This window comes from Macaca fascicularis, chromosome 19, assembly GCF_037993035.2.
Source record: "Macaca fascicularis isolate 582-1 chromosome 19, T2T-MFA8v1.1".
NCBI lineage: Eukaryota > Metazoa > Chordata > Mammalia > Primates > Cercopithecidae > Macaca > Macaca fascicularis.
In genome coordinates this window covers 50,266,526-50,285,016 of record NC_088393.1, presented here as the reverse complement: position 1 = coordinate 50,285,016, position 18,491 = coordinate 50,266,526, and the positions used below count along the sequence as shown (strand labels likewise).

Sequence of the window (18,491 nt, the reverse complement as noted above, 5' to 3'; positions counted from 1 at the left end):
ACTGACTTATTGACTTACTGGTTTACCAACTGCACAGCCTTCACCTTAGTTTTCGAAGGTTCTGCCGTGATTATTTGCAGCTATACCTCAGACCTGGGGACCAACTGTGAGGGTCCAACTGGCAGACACTGACCCAGCAATGGATGAACAAATACACTCAGACACTAATATCCAGTGAAAGAGCAGGCTAGGTGGCCAAGTCGCTCCCAGATACCTAGAAGCATTGCCTAAAGAGTTAGCAGCAGGGGCCCTGATCAGCCAGTGAAGTTTGCATTTATTTAGTATAGATTAAATGACAAATGTCTTGAGTAAACACCACTAGAAGGTAATTGACATTGCTGACCTCCCCCAGAGTAGTTCCCTCAGCATAAGATTAAATGTTGGTTTTAGGATGGCCTGAGTAAACAAGATATTTAGATAAACTCCTCTACATTCCTGTATATCTATGCCCTAAGCTTTTAAGATAATTCAGCTGCCTTCAGCCAAACCTTTTACAGAAGCTATGCAAACCCCCAGACTTCCAAGAAGGTTTGTGACTATTTCCTATAACTATCTTTATAAATTTTCTTCTAAAATATTTCCCACCACCTTGACTGAAGTCCCACAGTTGAGAAGACAGGGAAGGGCATCACACAAGCAGGAAAAAATTAGAACAAGTTAGGCCATAAGAAAGTAAAATGTTGATCAGGTCTTTCAACACAGATCAAAAAAAAGGGAGATTAGGGCCATGCTGTGAGGACACTGAATGGCAGCCTACATAATGAGAACTTCATCCTACAGATAAGTCACTGGAAAGCTTTGAGAAGGTCACAAACATGACAAACTGCATTTCCAGGAAGATTACTCTGACCAGTATTAGGCAAGATAAGTTGGGAAATGATCCTCAACTTTGGCAACTTAATAGAAATATCTAAAAGATCTATATTTCTTTTCTTTTCATGTTTAATTTTGAAATCATTTCAGACTTTCTAAAATGTTCCAAAAATAGGCAAAGTCCTCATATGCTTTTCATTCTTCTTCCCCAAATATTAACATTATAGATATGCACCTAATAATCAAAATCAATAAATGATTATTAACACTGTAAAATGAACACCTGTACAGACCTTATCCAAATCCCCTCTATCTTCTGACTAATGTCCTTTTTCTGGACCAGAATCCAATCTAGTATCACATATTGCTCTTTGTTGTACTGTTCTCTCAGTCTCCTTTAATCTGGGAAAGTTAGGATTTACCTTTAAGAGCTTCACATTTTTGAAGAGCATTGGTTACTTATTTTGTAGAATGAACCTCAGTTTGGACTTTGCTATTAGTTTATCATGATTAAACTCAGGTTATACACTTCGTACAAGAACACTACAGGGATGATGCTGCACCTTTTCCATCCATTATATTACAAGGCCCTAAGATGTCATTAACACTGACTACTGGGGATGTTAACTTTGATCACTGGGCTAAAGTTCCTCCACTGCAAAATGACCCTTTTCCTTGAAACTATTTTTAAACAACCAATCCCTGGGCCACACTACACATCAGCCAAATTAGATACACTTGAGGGATGGTACAGGTATTGGTAGGCTTTAAATGCCCTACAATTGATTCTAATCAGTATCCAGAAACGCAAAAACATGGCTTAGACAGTGAAGATTAGAATCCTGAAAATCAGCTAGGAGACCATTCCTAAAGCTTCTCTTAAAATGTATATATATATAATTCTAAACAAAAGAGAATACATCTGGATTTTGGCATGGATATATGGTAGAGAAATAGAGGAAAAACAGAAATCACCTAATGGGGAAAGAGGTGAGTGAGTAGACTGCGGTCCAAATTAAAAAAAAAAAAAAAAAAAGGCAGAATCAGGTGTGATGACACTTGCTTGTAATTCCAACATTTTGGGAGTGAAAGTGGGCAGATCACTTGAGCCCAGAAGTTTGAAACCAACCTGGGGTTTCACCAGCCTGGGTGAAACCCCATCTCTACAGAAAAAAACACAAACAATTAGCTAGGCATTCTGGCACATGCCTGTGATTCCAGCTACTCAGGAGGCTGAGGCAGGAGGATCACTTGAGCTCACAAGTTTGAGGCTGCCATCAATTATGATCTCACCACTGCACTTCAGCCTGGGTAAGAGAGTGAAACACTCTCTTTAAAATAAAAATAAAAAAAAAAAGTAAAAATAATGTTCTAAGGTCAGATCTAGTATAAAAACTGCATCTTATTCTGTGATGTTTAGATGCTATAATTAAAACAGAACATGGAGGTGTTTCTGTATGAATAGCTGAAAGAGTCTATACTTTTTATGCAGCTGCATCATATTCTGTTGTGTAGATATAAGGTAGCCTGTTTAATTAGCATTGTGCTGGTGAAAGTCTAGGTTGTTCCCAATATTTTGCTGTTAAACAAACACTATAGTGAATAACCCTGATTAAGTGTCATTTTTCATGACTGAGAATGTGATAAATTTTTCCCAGTAAAGTTTGGGAGGCAAAAATATATATTTTTTAAAATTCTGACATGCATTAAGAAAGTTTACTCTACAAGGTTTGTAGGTATTTTTATGTTCCAAGAAAAGTAGGGGAGGGTAATATCACATCAGTTGCTCTCACACAAAGGTCCTGAGTGACAGGACCTTTAGGGACAGAGGCACAAGGCCATATCCCTGGTACCCAAACAGGGCAGGGGCATCTGGATCCTGGGAAGCTCCAGGAAATGTGAGGGTGCCCTCTAGAGGACACCCTGCTAAGGATCAGAAAGGGGCCAAGGAAGGTGAAAAATTACTGCAGGTCTTAAACTAAGGGAAAGTTCAAGTGGAGGACATTAAGGTTCAAGGAGCAAGCTGAGGTGAGAAAGTGGTAGAGACTGATGGAAGGAGAAGGTAAAAAGCTCCAGGGAAGCTAGGGGAGGCACATCAGGGCTCTCCACTTCTCCTCAGCATTGAACTTTGTAGTGGTCATGCTGGTGGGGCTCTGTGAGCTCTAGAATGTCCAGCACTATCTGGGGACTCTACCCACTCAAGGCCAGCAGGACTCCCTCCCCCAGCTCTGACAACCAGCAATGTCTCCAGACTTTGCCAAATGCTTTTCCCAATGAAAAAACTGCCCCTGGCAGAAGCATTAATCTACACTAATCTATAAAACAAATCACCACTAAAATCCATCACCTCTTGGTAGAAGAATTACAAGTGTGAGACAGGTAAAATGGAAGTCTTCAATAGCTACTGAAATGACCTTTACTTAATCAGCAATTTCATGTCCCAGAAGGCATGTTTAGGGATAATGCCACTTGGCGGCCTGTACCTCACAGCAGAAAGGATATGGGTTTTCCAAGGGTCTGTAACCGTGAACCAGAAAGGTCTGCAACTGAGAAAGGTAATGACACCCCTTGGGTTACATTAAAATGTGGGATGTAGGGAATTCTGTAGATATTGGGAGAAAAAAATACACAGTGTAAACCCAAACCCCATTCTGATTGTCTCACCATCTTAGGGCCTTCTTTGCTATCTATGAATGGTAGCGTTTAGGTTCCTGGCCTGTAGACTGTCTGGCTCAGGGATCTCAAATGTTCTCTTATTGTAGAGAAAGAAGAGGTTTTGATCATTCTTATCCTTCACTCATTCACCTCTCACACCTGTCGACCTCTCAAACCTCTTGCCACTCCTGGATTTCATTCTCAATTTTCTGAGCTCCATTTCTGTCCCTCATCCATTCCAACATGTGTTGGGTCCAGATGGTGGCTTCTGCCCATGATTTTGTTAAAAAAAAAAAAAAGACTTTCAAAATTACTTTGCCTGACACCTCCTTAAACTGACCTCCACCTGCAGCCCCATGATCATACCAGCAGCATTTGGACATGTTTTCTGGTAGTCAGATGCTTTCCATCTCTCATTAGGAAATGTGACTCTCTCTACGCTGCATAAAGATTTCCCAGTAGAAATGAACACAGAGACACTGCCCGTGTGTTCCCAAAGAAAACGGTCTCTATAAGAACATGTGAAAGCTGCAATTATAGAACAGACAACCTAAAACATACATTATGTAGATGATTCTCACCATTCCTTTAAGAGATACATGGTAAAACATGACATTAATAATTATTCGAGAAGAATAAAGCATGTATACTCTTTTCTTAAATTAATTTTAATAAGGTGGTTCCTCCCATGTGCCAAGGCTAGGCCTCTGAACAAAATTCTCCATCTGCAGTGCCAATGCCTGAGAGGATGACATGGACTTAGGCCTGATATGCAGCCACTACTGTCTATCCTGCCCCTGATGCAGGACAGTACCAGCCCAGGGCCCAAATCTCCTGCTGAAGAACTGGGAGAGAAAATGGAATATCCAAAGCCTCTTACCGTTTTCCAATCCACGGCAATGGGTACCAGTGTAGTCCATTTGCCCCTGAGGACACCCAACTGCTGGTCTTTGGCTTCTAAGAGTCAGACCTCACTGGCTTCTTGGGTCTCAGCTGCTTTCACTCTGCTGAGTCTTGCTCTTTCACATGGGGGTCACTCCCCTGCCAAGCATGTCCTGCAGCTCCAGCTGACAGGTCAGCTAAACCAGAACCAAGAGAATGAACAAAGATTTCAATATCTAGTACATCTAGCTGAGATGCAATCTGTACAAAAAAATAAAGAAGTAGAGATGCACACACCTTCCCTGACAACATTGTGTCCCAAAGCAATGTCTTCTGTGCCCCTCATGAAGGAGCTAACTGTCCCTCACCACATGGGTAAGTGCTTCCAAGGTCTCTCAATTCCTCAAAGGGAGGCAACACACATTTTAACACAGTACCTCAGCAATGGAAGTGGTGATAATTTACCTTCTTTGATAAAGTTTCTGAAAAGATCCCTAGACTGCAATATTCCCCTCTGAAAGAAGACAGAAACGGCTTTCCAACTGCACAACATTGGCCTCCTTGCTTTTAAAAAAGTACCCTTGAAAGAGCCAAAACAATTTTGCCAAAAAAAATTCAGAAATTGAACTTTCTTATTTCATATCTCACAAAACATTACAACTATTAAAAACAGAGGCTGCTGGCATAAGAATACAAATATGGGTCAAAGGGATAGAATTGAGAGTCCAGAAATAAACACTCACCCTTATAGTTCATTGCTCTTGCATAAGGGTGTCAAGATAATTTAATGGAGGAACAATCATCCTCTCAAATAACGGTGCAGAAACAACTAGGTAAAAACATGCAAAACAATAAACTTAGAGAACTATACTTCCAACCGTATCAAACAATTATCTGAAAATGGATCAGTGAGTTAATTATAAGATCTATAACCATAAAAACATCTTAGAAAAAGACATGGGGTATAATTTAATGACCTCAAATGTGCCATGGATTCTCAGGTATGACCCAAATGCATGAAAAACAAAAAGGAAAAATAGATAAATTGAGCTAAAGATGCAAGCCTTTTGTGCATCAAAGGATATTATCAAGAAAATAAAAAGACCAAACACAGAATGACACATAATAGTTGCAAATCACGTAGACAATGGTTTCATGCCCAGAATATATAAAGAACTGCTACAAATCCACAACAAAAAGACAAACTACCCAATTTCCATAAATGGGCAAAGAACTCAAATAGACATTTCTTCAAAGAAGATATGCAAATCATCAAGAGACACCTGAAAAGAAACTCAACATCATTAGTCATTAGGAAAATACAAAGTCAAAACCACAAGGAGATATCACACTACACCTACAAATATGGCTACTATTCTTTTCACATGTTAAATAACAAGTGAAAGCCTTATGTAGAATTTGGAATCCTCATACATTGCTGGTGAGATTATAAAAATGTACAGCCACTAGGAGAAACAGTTGTGCTGTTCCTCAAGAAGCTAATCATAGAATTCTCATATGAAACAGCATCCATTCCTAGGTATATATCCAAAGAATTGAATCCAGGGACTCAAACAGGTACTCGCATGGGAATGTTGATTGCAGCATTACTCACAAAAGATAAAATATGAAAACAATCCAAGTGTTCATCAACATATGAATAAACAAATGTGGTCACACATACAACAGAATGTTAATCTGTCTTAAAGAGGAATGAAGCTCTGACATCCGCTGGAACACGCATGGTCTTTGGAAACATTATGTTAAGTGAAATATGTCAGAAACAAAATAACAAATATGTATAATTCCATTTATATGAAACATCAAGAATAGGCAAATTCATAGAGAGATAGTAGAGATGATTAAGGTCTAGGGTGGAAAATACAGGGAGTTATTATTGTTTAAAAGAAGCAAAGTTTCAGTTTAAAATGATAACAATTTTCTAGGAAAAATAGTGGTGATGGTAACCGAACACCGTGTATGTGGTTATTTCCACTTGATTGCACATTTTAAAGTGGTTATGTTTGTATTTTAGTAGAGACAGGGTTTCACCATGTTGGCCAGGATGGTCTCGAGCTCCTGGCCTCGTTATTCACCCGCCTTGGCCTCCCAAAGTGCTGGGATTACAGGCGTAAGCCACTGCACCCAGCCAACTGTGTATTCTTTATAACAGAGGCATATAAATTTAAAGGTGCTGGCTCTCTTGGGGCTGCCAGTAATATATCACCCATAAAATGAATAATCTTGCTATTAGAAAATTCTTTTCTACTGGGAACTAAAGCCTGATCTACATGTTACTGATACATGGTAGTACTATTCAGCATTCCCTGAGGAAGCACTTCCCAATGAAATCAGGAAGTTGGCCTTTCATTATTAATAGCTGGTAATGTAAATGCAAATTTTTCTCTGTTCTGTTCTGTGAGAGGAATAGAATAAAAACAGTCCTATAAGTCAATCACAATTATAGGCCAATCTTGAGCAATCGCCACAGGGGAAGGGGTCCCGTAGGCTGTAGATTAGCGTTAATAGCAGGGAAGTCATGCAAAGGTTTCCATTTGCCAAACTTTTGGGAATGAGGAAATGGCCGAATTCCAAGGACTGTTAGATGGTTCTATATGGCCGGATTTTAATTGTTCCTCAAATAATTCATGGACTCTTTGTAATTTCTCTCCCTTCAGAGGTCACTCTTCTACCCAACTAAGATTATGAGAGAGCCACATCAGGGGCAGTGGAGGTAAAACAGTGGCCATAATTATAATTTAAATGTAACTTAAATTTTAACAGAGAATTATAATTTGCGATGTTCCTGGTATACAAGGAACACATGAAATTTTACCATGGGCAGCCCGTGGAGCCAGAGAGCAGCGACGCAGGTCCTGGTCAGTGGTCCCACTGCGCTTGCATAGGCACCTCTTTTTGTCTGCATGCCTCCCTCCTCCTACCGCTGGGCAGAGGCTGCTGGCCTGGAGGACCCTGTCAGATTAGACACTGCTAGCTTTTTTCCCGCTGAGCCTTTCCTAACGCACACCGCCTGCTTGGCTGCACAGCTTCGGTTTCTAATGCCTTTTCTTATCTCTTTCTAAACATACACCTGACTGCCTTATTGATTTTGCATCACTGGGCAGGCTAAAAGCTCCCCTTCAAATGTCGCTTGCTTAAGAAAGGGTCCCATAGCTGTAGTGTATGCCTTGTCTTTTTTCTTATTTATTGGAGGAGGGGGCTCAGGAAAAACCTCCCTTTCCCCTTTGTTATTTTTGCCAGGTGATATTGGGGCTAAGGAACTCAGGGGTGGTAAAGTAGGTGACGGTTCTTTCTCCTTCCCCTTTTTAGGCTCTTCTGCGTATAATGGGAGCAGAGTCGCCCTCACTAAAGCCCATAGCATTAAAGATTATACTGGGACCCGTTGCTCTTGTGCTTGAGGCCAGGAGATTTAGACCATCCTGGCTAACATGGTGAAACCCTGTCTCTACTAAAAATACAAAAAAATTAGCCAGGCGTGGTGGCAGGTGCCTGTAGTCTCAGCTACTCAGGGAGCTGAGGCAGGAGAATGGTGTGAACCCAGGAGAGGGAGATTGCAGTGAGCTGAGATCGTGCCTGCACTCTAGCCTGGGTGACAGAGCAAGACTCTGTCTCTAAAAAGAATTAATAATTTAAAAAAAAAACAGAAAAAACAAACAACAAAACAAAACAAAAAACAACAACAACAACAGAAATTTTTCTTCCCTCTTGTTCCCAAAGCTCTACGTCTAGCTTACCTTCTTTCAGGAACCATGGGTTAAATGATACAATTTGCATTAGGTCCCTTAATTGATCCTGCAGAACTGAGGCTCCAGTGACTTTAGGCAGCTGTTTGAATACTTTTTGAATACGGCTTCTGCTGTGCTGATAACTGTTGTCCCCTGATAAAAACCCTACCCTGAACAATTCCTTCGAAATTGGAGATCCCAAGCAGGCACTGATGACCTACTGACTTACTGACTTATCGACTTCCTGGCTTACCAACTGCACAGTCTTCACCTTCATTTTCAAGGGTTCTGTCGTGATTATTTGCAGCTATACCTCAGACCTGGGAACCAACATGCCAGGTCCTCACACGGGGCACCAACTGTCTACGTCCAACCGGCAGCCCCTGACCCAGCAATGGATGAACAAATACATTCAGACACAAATATCCAGTGAAAGAGCAGGCTAGGTGGCCAAGTCACTCACGGATACCTAGAAAGGTCCGGTAAAGAGTTAACAGCAGAGGCCCTGATCAGCCAATGAAGTTTGCATTTATTTAGTACAGATTAAACGACAAAGGTCTTGAGTAAACACCACTAGAAGGTAACTGACATTGCAGACCTCCCAGAAAATATGTCCCCTGAGCATAAGATTAAATGTTGGTTTTAGGACCGCCTGAGTAAACACGATATTTAGATAAACTCCTCTACATTCCTGTGTATCTATGCCCTAAGCATTTAAGATAATTCAGCTGCCTTCAGCCAAACCTTTTACTGAAGCTATGTAAACCACCAGACTTCCAAGAAGGTTTGTGACTATTTCCTATAGCTATCTTTATAATTTTTCTTCTAAAACATTTCCCACCACCTTGACTGAAGTCCCACAGTTGAGAAGACAGGGAAAGGCATCATTAAGCAAGAAAAAGTTAGAAAAAGTTTGACCATAAGAAAGTAAAATGTTGGTCAGGTTTTTCAGTACAGATCAAAAAACGGGAGATTAGGGCCATGCTATGAGGACACTGAATGGCAGCCTACGTAATGGGAACTTCATCCCACAGATAAGAGAAGTCACTGGAAAGCTTTGAGAAGGTCACAAACGTGACAAACTGCATTTCCAGGAAGATTACTCTGACCAGTATTAGGCAAGATAAGTTGGGAAATGATCTTCAACTTTGGCAACTTCATAGAAATATCTAAAAGATCTATATTTCTTTTCTTTTCTTTTCATGTTTAATTTTGAAATCATTTCAGATTTTCTAAAATGTTCCAAAAGTAGGCAAAGTCCTCATATGCTTTTCATTCTTCTTCCCCAAATATTAACATTTAAGATATGCACCTAACAATCAAAATCAATAAATGATTATTAACACTGTAAAATGAATGCCTGTAGAGACCTTATCCAAATCCCCTGTATGTTCTGACTAATGTTCTTCTTCTGGACCACGATCCAATCTAGTATCACATATTGCTCTTCATTGTACTGTTCTCTCAGTCTCCTTTAATCTGGGAAAGTTAGGATTTATCTTTAAGTGCTTCATATTTTTTAAGAGTATTGGTTACTTATTTTGTAGAATGACCCTCAGTTTGGACTTCTTTAATATTTTCTCATGATTAAACTCATGTTATACACTTTGTACAAGAACACCACAGGTATGATGCTGCACCTTCTCCATCCATTATATTAGAATGCCTTAAGATGTCGTTGTAGCAGTACAAGGGGCAGACAAAACTCCTCAGACACCGAGTTACAGAAGGAAGAGTTTTATTCAGCCGGGGACATCAGCAAGACTTCAGTCTCAAGAGCTGAGCTCCCTGAGTAACCAATTCCTGTCCCTTTAAATGGCTCACAACTCTAAGGGGGTACATGTGAGAGGGTCGTGATTGATTGAGGAAGCAGCGGGTATGTGACTGGGGCTGTTTGCACCAGTAATTAGATCAGAACAAAACAAGATAGGGATTTTCACAGTGCACTTCTATACAATGTCTGTAATCTATAAGATAACAGAACCAATTAGGTCAGGGGTCGATCTTTAACTACCAGGCCCAGGGTGTGATACCAGGCTGTCTGCTTGTGGATTTCATTTCTGCCTTTTAGTTTTTACTTCTTCTTTCTTTGGAGGCAGAAATTGGGCATAAGACAATATGAGGGGTGGTCTCTTCCCTTATTCGTCCCTTTTGAGACTCTCACTCTTTTTATTAGTGGGAGTTCTCACTTTCATTTTCACTACCCATGTCTTCTTGCAAGACAGATCGATAATGATTTATATAGTACACTTGTGCTGAGGCATTTTGGTGAACTAAGGTAGCAATGAAGCTTTTTATCATTCAAAGAAGTACAGGTATCAAACAGGGGAGCAGTAGACAGGTACCTATTATTATTATAACTCCTATTATAAGAGTTTTAAATCCTCCTAGCACTGGGAACCATTTTCCAAACATGGTCCCAGGGTCAAATCCATGCCACACTTGCATGGGCATATGTGCCAGTTTTGTCATATCTCTAACTATGTCTTCAACTACTTGCCCTTGATTATCTATGTGTAGGCAGCAATTAGTAAGGTTAAATTTCCTGCAGATCTCTCCTTCAGTCGCTAGCAAGTAGTCCAGAACTAATCTATTTTGATAGATAGCATTTCTCATCAGAGTTTCTTGCCAGAACAGAATAGTCAAGGCTCTGCCGCTTATATTAGTGATTATTTCTAAGACTGATTGTAACCCTATGATTTGGTTGATTATGTAAATGGGGGTCCGGTATCCCCATGAGCTGTTTCGTGCCCAAGTAGCAGGCCCATAATATTGTATGATTCTCTCAGGGGGCCATTCATCATCTTTCCAATTTCCTATAGCTATGCTTCTCTTTCCACGGGAAGCATAGACAGGGAAGCCCAGGAGTTTGCCTGTTTTTATGGGCAGTAAGAAGAAAGATGGTTTAATTGTGCCAATAACACAACTATCTGCCCACTGGTCAGGTAATTTGGCATAAGCTTGATGGCCACATATCCAATACAATCTAGTGGGGGCTGTCCAGTCCCAGTGGGACTCCAGGTGGGTCCACATGGTTTGCAACTTTGGGAATTTGCTAAACGGATTCCTCTCTGTTTGATTTGAACTCTACCAAGTGACTGTTTTTGTGGTACCATGATACAGTTTCTGTCCCAGACAACTAAGTCGTCCTACAGGGTGAGTGAATTCTTTTCCTTCTCTAGCTATCCAATAATTGAGGATTTTAGGACCCAGAAATTATCAGAGTGATTCTTTTGAGCTGGAAATTCATCAGGAAATGGGTCTGTAGGCACTAATTCTTGGGCTTCCCATGGTCATTGATTTCCCATTACAGTTCCTCCACATACATAACATGAAGTGACATTCAGAGACTGGGCTACATGCCTTGGCTAATTGCAAAAACAAATTTCTTGTTTTTTTCTGGAATTTCTGGTACTGGTACATTTGGTTCATCATAGAAAATTTGAAACAGTGGCTCAGGAAAGTGTTTGTAAACTTCTTCTCAAACCAAGATATTTACTCGATTCCTAAGTAATCAATTCCTAAGATCACACACTCCTCTTTTTTCCAGCAAGGATCAATAGTATTGGCTATTACTAGCTCTAACGGGTTACATTGTCCCTTAGTACAGGAAGGGCCATTTTTTCCTTTCTGAAGGTGGATTGGATCCTTTTCATCATTATTTTTTTCTTTTATCCAAGTGGCCTAAAGACACAAGACCAGAATTTACATTTATTTCCACACAGTCCTAATTTATGACAGATGTACTTATTTTCTGCCATATAGCCTCTTTTCTAATTAAGACAACCACACCTTATTCCGAACTTATTACTATTAATGATAGCACAGGTATCAAATTTTAAGGTGACTTGTTTGGGCACCCTTTTTTTTCTTCTGTTTTGACTAACACTTTACTCATATCATTTAAGAGCCCCCACCAGTCCTCAGTCCTTAATCTAATTTTAAAAACTGTGGTCATGGGAGGTTCAGATGGGTCATAACACACATCAGGTTGGTCATTTCCTGGGCTACATACTTTGTATAGAATAACATTATACAAACAAGTTCTATTTAGAGTTCCAGTACACTTATAATAACTGTAAAATAATAGGACCTTAGCAACCTTTTGTCCTACCTCAGTGCTTTGATGTATACACTGGGAACAGCCCTCAGTCTGAGGAAAGTCAGTTGAAGTCTTTACTGTACAAGTCTAAATTTTAAGGAAAATGAATCCCGCGATGAGTTGTCTCATGCTTCAGCTGTGCGTGGACCAGTCAGCTTCTGGGTGTGACTGGAGCAGGGCTTGTCGTCTTCTTCAGAGTCACTTTGCAGGGGTTGGCGGAGCTGCTCCCGTCCACATACCACTTGCAGTCTACTGATGCTTAAGGATGGTCTCAGAGTTTGGGCTTGCTAGAATAAACTGAGTCCAATACCTCTACACAGTTATGTTCAACTGGGCTCTCTGATACAGGGAACAAGGTGGTGGGGTTTAGAGTGTTGCAAACTTCAACAGTTATGTGGAGATTTTCACATAGCAAGCTTTGGTACTTGGTTAATCTAGCATTTTTTAACCAATGATGTCCTTTGGTATTTATTAAAGTTACCACAGCATGGGGGGCTTTATATTCCGGTTTTGCCTAAGGGTTAGTTTATCTGCTTCTTGTGCTAACAGGACCTTTGCTGCTAGGGCCCTTAGACCTGGGGGCCAGCCTTTGTTAACTCTGTCTAGTTGTTTTGAGAGATAGGCCACTGGCCTAGGCCAGGTCCCACAATCTGGGTTAAAACTCCAACTGCCATTTTTTCTCTTTCTGACACCTAGAGTGTAAAGAGTTTTGTCAGGTCAGGTAGTATCAGGGCTGGGGCCAACATGAGTTTTTCTTTTAACTCTTGAAAAGCTCGTTGCTATTGGTTGTAATAGATGTAGTTTATCTAATCTACATTTTTATTAACTGTCACCTACTAAAATATTGACTCAAATTCTGCAGCTATTTGATTTCAAACTTTAAATTGATCTGGTATTCCTTGTAGGACTCCAATTGTGTCTAAATAGACATGAGAGTTGAAAGACCCATAAGGGGCTTCTCTCACTTCATGATGTCTTATTAGTATTATTTTTCCTTCTGGTTGATGAAATGCCAGGGTGAAAGGGATAGCCAATTGGACTAAAGTACAAGTGCCACTCCAGTTATTCAGCAGAGTGCCTAGTAAAGCTCCACCACAATACCACCATACATCCACTCAGGGATGAAAAAGGACTGACTGATTGATAATCTCTTGAAAATTCTCAAGCTCACTGCATCCTTTCAAGTCTCCAAGGAATGCTAAGTTTCCTCCTTGTCGTGAGAGACACGAAGTGAACTTAGTGCTGGGAGACAGAAGCTGGATGGCCCTTGGGGGCTGACCCACAGGGTCTTTGGGATATAGCAGAGAGAGCTGGGCATGACTTATTACTCCAGGCTGTAGAATCCTGGAAAAGAGCTATCAGGCAGCCTACGCCTAGTCAACTGGAGGACCACTTTAGTGGAAGGGGACAATCTGGGCCTCTGGCCGCCCATGTATACAAGCATAACAATTGCTTTTGTTTAATGTGCAAATGGAATATTTGATCAATTTTAACCAGGTATTTGCATCTTGATATCCTGTCTTAATTGCTAAAGTTTGTTTTAAGTCTTTAACTTCTATGATCCTCCAGTAAAATGAATGTGTGGTTTTAGGGAAATTACAAAAACCAGTTGGGGCAGTCCATCCTTGCTCTTTAGTGGTCCACAGAACATTGGATCAACTATGGCATGAAAGCTGTACATCGGGGTGCAACACTCCTGGTTGGCACTGGGGTCTTTATCGAAATCTCCCTGGATTAAATGGTCCTAGTTTACTAATGTCTAGTCTGAGGGGAGTCAGGAGGGACAGAAGTACTTTTCTGAAGTAGAAAGCTGTCTTTGACTTGGCAAGTCCTCACAGGGTGTAACAAAGCAAGCATTAAATGCAATAGTTTGAGGTGAAATTGACTTTGTTATATTAATAACTAGATGGTCAGTAATAGAACAAGGAAAGAAGAAAGAGTAATGGAATAGATTAAAAGAGTTAAATTTTTCTTAGCTTTAGTTTTGTAGGGTTTTCATCAGGCCTCTGAGCCCAAGCCAAGCCATCGCATCCCCTGTGACTTGCACTTATAAGCCCAGATGGCCTGAAGTAACTGAAGAATCAATCACAAAAGAAGTGAAAATGTCCTGCCCTGCCTTAACTGGTGACATTCTACCACAAAAGAAGTGAAAATGGCTGGTCCTTGTCTTTAGTGATGACATTATCTTGTGAAATTCCTTTTCTTGGCTCATCCTGTCTCAAAAAGCTCCCCAAATGGGCACCTTGTGACTCCCACTCCTGCCCACCAGAGAACAACCCCCTTTGGTTGTAATTTTCCTTTACCTACCCATTTCACATAAAACAGCCCCACCCTTATCTCCCTTTGCTGACTCTCTTTTCAGACTCAGCCCGTCTGCACCCAGGTGAAATAAACAGCTTTATTGCTCACACAAAGCCTATTTGGTGGCCTTTTCACATGGACGGACGCGCATGACAGTTTTCCCCTGGGACTATGGCCCACGACTCTGGAGGGGTTGGTGCTTTCTTGACTCGGCTGTGGTGAATCCATCTTTTTTTTTTTTTTTTTTTTGCTGTATGAACAGCAGTCTTGGTGGTTAGCAGCACAAGGTAGGGTCCTTCCCAGGCTGGCTCAAGTTTTTTTTCTTTCCACCTTTCGAAGAGAATGTGATCTTCAGGCTGGTGTTGGTTTACTGGAAATTCTAGGGGTGGTATATGTGCTAAAAGACTTTTAGGTTTTGTTTTGTTTTTTTTTTTTTTGTGAGAAAGGAAAGTGGAAGATAAACCAAGTATATAATTTTTAAGAAATTGACCTTTTGTTTTAAATGTGGGGACCTTGGCAGCGGACTTTATAGTCCTTTTTACTGAGAAATTTCCTTTAGCACCTATTTTTATTAGTTTTTAAACCAAAGAAAACCAAATACCATTTTACATTTAACAATGCTTCTTGTATAATTTTTACATTACAGATAAGCTAAATTTTATCTTTATATTAGTGTGTTATTAATGTTAAACCTAATTTTAATAAAACCTTATAGACATATTTATTTAGTTTTTATGTTTGACCATAAGGTAAGGTTTTACAGACTCTTTTTAATCTTTTATAATTTTTGCTAAAGAGCAGGCTGGTGCTTTAAGAAAAGCTGCTATGCTTTTACTTTAATGTCCAGTTCACAGAAAAACTGGATGATACTTCTTTAACTTTAGCTAATATGTTTACACAATGTTCTTTACAATTAACATTTTAAAACTTGCTTAAACTTTCAAAATAATAATTTATAACTTTTTAATGTAGGTAAAAATGTACATTCTTATGCCTCCTTATAATCCTTTTACCAAAGATATCTTTTGCTTTTCTTATATACCTTGCACATAAACTGCTTTTTTTTTTTCAATTGTTTTACATTCAGGAGGTCTAATTACTTTTAAATTATACAATATTTTTGCATAAATTCTTTTCTCATACACTTTTTTTATAACCTTTCTTTTCCCACACCCCCCCACGACTTTTACCAGCAATTTCTTTTTTGACATGCCTTCATTTTCAGACTTATTACAAACATTTCTTTTTTTAAACAACCAGTTAATTTATTTGAGGACAAGAATTTAACACATAACACTCTTTTTATATAAATTCCGCCCCCCCTTTTTTCTTTTTTTATCCGAAGATGATAACCTTTCTTTTCCAAAGTGAACCTTTTTTTTTATGTCTGTGGACTAGACTGTCTAAGGCCACAGATTAGAAGTTACTATAATACATGTCACACTGTTAACTTTTAGCAAACTTTACTTTTGTTGAAAACCTGGTAAGTTTGGGATTTTAATTATCCGTTGCTATTAATAACACCTTGTTTTGTCCAAATTAGAATTGCTATAATGGCTTTTAAAGGAACAGGGTACGCTTTTTTTTTAACTACATATATATATATCTCTTTCTTTCTTTCTCTCATTGACTTCCCTTTTGCCTCTGTCTCTTCCTCTCTCTGCCTCTGTCTTTCTCTTTCTCTCTCTCCTTGACTCCTTTTTTGTCTGTCTCTTCCTCTCCATCTCTTCCTCTCTCTCTCTCTTTGCCTCTTTTCCTCTCTGTCTCTTTCCTTTCTCTCTCTCTGCTGGTCTTTCCTTGCCTCTGCCAGCCACTTATGCTGCTGTTCTCTCAACCACTGTGTGTTAGGGGCGGGGGATCTAAAAAAAGCTGGTCTGGGTTCCCTGGCTTACAGGTTACCTTCTGCCATACCTTTGAAACAAGGGACCTGTCCATGCTTCCTTCTAATGGCCAACCTACCTCTAATGCTGGCCAGTCTATCTTACACAAAGTTTTAAGTTTTTCTGGTGTCATAGTACTCCATAGTCTCCCTTAAATCCTTTTTTTGAAATTTTTCAACATGGTTCCTAGTGCGGTGGGCTTACTTTGTGCCTCACCTATGTTTCCTCTAGACAAAACACCACGCTCACAACACATGCACACCACAAAACAAAAAACGGGTGAAAACGGCACACACACACTTTTGTAGTTTACACCAAACCAAAATCTGGGTATCCAGAAACCCAAGCCAGGTCAAAACCAAAACCAAAGTGTCAAGCAATCCAAGTCAAGTCAAAAACAAAAACCAAAGTGCCGATACAGGCACACCGTGGGTGATCAGGCCACGCTTCCACTCAAATGGAGTAGGCAAGTTCCCAAGACCAGTCCTGTCAAGCAATTCAAACCAAGTGAAAACCAAAACCAAAGTGCCAATAAAGGCACACCATGGGTGATCAGGCCACACTTCCACTCAAACGGAGTGGGCAAGTTTCAGAGACTAGTCGTACCAAGTTTTAGATGCTCAGACTCCAAGTGCCCATTCCTTCCCGGTGTTCAGCGACTGCGTTGATCCTGCTTGGGGGCCTGCCACACACTGCTCTGGCGAGGCGTCCCACCGGGGCAAATGCCTACCCGGGAGCCCTCTCAGGATCCGTGTGGATTGGGCTGGTCGGAGTCCTCCGCAGGGATGTTCCACAGGGCAGGCTTAAGCCGCCTAAGGAGCTGCCTACACCATCCACCATTCACCTCACTTCCCGGTCAGGGAACAAAGAAATGTAACAGGAGGAGCGGCAGACAAAACTCCTCAGACACCGATTTACAGAAGGAAGGGGTTTATTCGGCTGGAGGCATTGGCAAGGCTTCAGTCTCAAGACCCTAGCTCCCCAAGGAACATAAAAAGGACAATTCCTGTCCCTTTTACGGGCTCATAACTCTAAGGGGGTGCATGTGAGAGGGTCGTGATTGATTGAGCAAACGGAGGGTACATGACTGGGAGTTGTTTGCACCGGTAATTAGATCAGAATGAAACAAGATAGGGATTTTCACAGTGCATTTCTATACAATGTCTGCAATCTATAAGATAACAGAACCAATTAGGTCAGGGGTCCATATTTAACTACCAGGCCCAGGGTGCGGAGCCGGGCTGTCTGTCTGTAGATTTCATTTCTGCCTTTTAGTTTTTACTTCTTCTTTCTTTAGAGGCAGAAATTGGGCATAAGACAATATGAGGGGTGGTCTCCTTCCTTATCGTTATCTCTGATTACTGGGGATGTTAACTTTGATCACTGGGCTAAAGTTCCTCCACTGCAAAATGACACTTTTCCTTGAAAGCATTTTTAAACAACCAATCCTTGGACGACACCGCACATCAGCCAAATCAGATACACTTGAGGGATGGTACAGGCATTGGTAGGCTTTAAATGCCCTATAAGTGACTCTAATCAGTATCCAGAATTGTAAACCTATGGCTTAGACAGTGAAGATTAGAATCCTGAAAATCAGCTAGGAGACCATTCCTAAGGTTCTCTTTAAAAAAAAATCTAATTCTAAACAAAAGCAAATACATCTCGATTTAGGCATGGACATATGGTAGAGAAATAGAGGAAAAACAGAAATCACCTGATGGGGAAAGAGATGAGTCAGTAGACTGCAGTCCAATTTGAAGAAAAAAAAAAAAAAAAAAGGCACAATCAGGTGTGATGACACTTGCTTGTAATTCCAGCATTTTGGGAGGGAAAGTGGGTAGATCACTTGAGCCCAGAAGTTGGAGACCAGCCTGGGATATCACCAGCCTGGGTGAAACCCCATCTCTAGAGAAACAAACACAAAAAATTAGCTAGGCATGGTGGCACGTGCCTGTGATTCCTGCTACTCAGGAGGCTGAGACAAGAGTATTGCTTGAGTTCACAAGGTTAAGGCTACAGTCAATTATGATCTCGCCACTGCACTTCAGCCTGGGTATGAGAGTGACACACTCTCTCTTTAAAAAAAAAAAAAAAAAAAAAAAAAAAAAA

At 40.4% G+C, this 18,491-nt stretch overlaps 1 long non-coding RNA gene across 5 annotated transcripts in view; it reads right to left on the bottom strand.

The window, feature by feature from the left end:
* Positions 1-18,491, bottom strand: part of LOC135968334 (uncharacterized) — a 142,010-nt gene extending 123,519 nt beyond the window's left edge. For 4 of the 5 annotated variants that reach the window (XR_010583004.1, XR_010583000.2, XR_010583003.1 and 1 more), the window contains exons 1-2: positions 18,097-18,491; positions 4,349-4,547 (exon numbers count right to left, since the gene is read on the bottom strand). This is a non-coding gene — a long non-coding RNA (uncharacterized lncRNA). Of the gene's footprint in view, positions 1-924; positions 1,977-4,348; positions 4,548-18,096 lie in introns of those variants that run through there. The other variant, XR_010583001.1, reaches the window with a different exon arrangement.